The 2,500-nt window shown below is 43.4% G+C and overlaps 1 protein-coding gene across 1 annotated transcript in view; it reads right to left on the reverse strand.

The window, feature by feature from the left end:
- LOC113809600 (uncharacterized) overlaps positions 1–2,500 on the reverse strand; it is a gene marked incomplete in the record, with an annotated part of 365,670 nt that overhangs the window by 166,683 nt on the left and 196,487 nt on the right.

Consider the following 2,500-nt stretch of genomic DNA (forward strand, 5'->3'; position numbering starts at 1 on the left):
AATTGAGAAAGGAGACGAGACGAAAGAAATGGAGAGAGGGGGGAGAGGGAGAGGGGGAGAAGGGAAGGAGGGGGGCGGCCATCCCTTCCCAGGCGTCGTTTTTCTGCCAGTGTGACACGTGACATGGCGAGGCGAGGCAGCTGTCGATTTATGGGATGATGTTGACATGAGTTCACAAAGACATGGTCACACACACACACACACACAGACACACACAGACACACACAGACACACACACACACACACAAACGCTACACAAACACACACACACACACACGCACGCACACACACACGGAAACATACACACACAGAAAAACACACACACACAAAAATACGCACACACCCACTCACACACACACACACACACACACACACACACACACACATACACGGAAACACACACACAGAAAAACACTCACACACACAAAAATACGCACACACCCACACACATACACACATACATGCACACACACACACACACACACACACACTCACACACAAAAATACAAACACACACACACACAAACACACACACAATCATACCAACTTCACCACATCATTTTCACATACCAATATCATAATCAAAGACTCCTTCTACTTCCTATATAAAAAAATATCCTAAGAAAAGGTAAAAGAAAAAGAAAAAAAAGATGGAGGATTTTACACGATCGCCTTGAGTGGAGACACCGCGTGTGCAATTTTTTATTTTACTTTTTTATTTATTTATTTTTATCATTATCATTATTATTATACTTTTGATTGTTATTTATATCTATGAGTATGATAGCTTTGTCACTTTCTGTCTTCCTCTATTTTATTATTTTCTAGACATACGTTTATATATAAGCATTAGTATACAGACAGACACTTACAAGTACACTAATAGTTTTGATGATGATGAAGATAACAAAAATATATCAATATTAACAATACATTATAGAAAATAATTACATAAATATCTTTTATTTTAGAAAGATTACCAAACGGAAAGCCATGAAGATGAAAAAGAAAAAAAATATAGGAAAAATAGACAATAAAAAAATCAAGAAAAACAACAACACAGATCCCCCCCTCTTCAACCCCATCTCATACCCACCTCCCTCCCCCCCCATCCCCCTCTCCTCACCCAAACCCCAGATCTTACCCCCTTAAATCCACCCCTACCCCCACCTACCCTCCTGCTGCTTACACACCCCACCCTACTCACCCCTCTTATCCTCTCCCTCTCCCTTCTCTCCTCTCTCTTCTCCCTCCTCCCTCCCTCCCTTCCTCTCCCTCTCCCTCCTTCCCTCCTTCTCCTCCTTCCCCTTCTCCCTCCCAACCCCCTCTCCTTCTCCCTTCTTCCCTCTCCCTTCCTCCATCCCCTTCCAACCCCCTAACTCTCCATCACCCCACTCTCCTAACCCTCCTCACCCCCATAACACCCCTCACCCCCACCTCCCAACCCCCCCTTCCTCACCCCATCACTCCCTTCCTCACCCCATCACCCCCATTACCCCCTCCCCCTCTCCCTCAACCCACCCACCCCCCGCACATAGGCTTCCGGAGCGCCGGCTCTGGCCTCTCCCCCCCCCCCCCCGACCGGCCAGACTCGTAAGTCGGACGAAGGCAACCCGACCGGCCGATTCGCGAGGGAAACCTCTATTTTTGCGGCGCCTTCTCGGTCGGGAAAGTGATGGGGGGGGAAGGGGGGGAGGGGGAGACGTAGGAAAACGTGTGTGGGTAGACATGGACGTGTGTGTGAATGTGTGTGTGTGTGTGTGTGTGTGGTTGTGTGTGTGTGAATATGTGTGTTTGTTTGTTGTGTGTGTGTGTTTGTTTGTTTGTGTGTGTGTGTGTGTGAATATGTGTTTGTTTGTTTTGTGTGTGTGTGTGAATATGTGTGTTTGTTTGTTTGTGTGTGTGGTTGTGTGTGTTTGTTTGTGTGTGTGTGTGTATGTGAATATGTGTTTGTTTGTTTTGTGTGTGTGTGTGTATGTGTGTGTGTTTGTTTGTATTGTGTGTGTTTGTGTGTGTGTGTGTGTGTTTGTTTGTGTGTGTGTGTGTGTGTGTGTGTGTGTGTGTGTGTGTGTGTGTGTGTGTGTGTGTGTGTGTGTGTGTGTGTGTGTGTGTGTGTGTGTCCTGTGACATTTTTATATACACACTAATATGTATATACTGTATATGTCCTGTAAGAACCATGTTTAATTATATAATTTCCTTTATGAATATCAATAATAATAATTCAATAATAATATTGATTTAAAGATTTCTTACAGTTATATAGCAATAGTATATATCAATAACATTAATGATGATGATCAAAACAAATGCAAAATGATAACAATAATAACAACAAAAAATAACATTATAATGGTCAAAATCTCCTTCACTGTCGTACCAAAACTTATTATCAATGAACAGCTGTTGTCGCTACTATCTATTATGAAAACCACCACGATAGATGAAAACAGAGCAAGGTCTAAACGATATAAGGAGCGCCCCCTCCAGAGTATAAGGA

The sequence above is a fragment of the Penaeus vannamei genome, chromosome 24, assembly GCF_042767895.1.
Source record: "Penaeus vannamei isolate JL-2024 chromosome 24, ASM4276789v1, whole genome shotgun sequence".
NCBI lineage: Eukaryota > Metazoa > Arthropoda > Malacostraca > Decapoda > Penaeidae > Penaeus > Penaeus vannamei.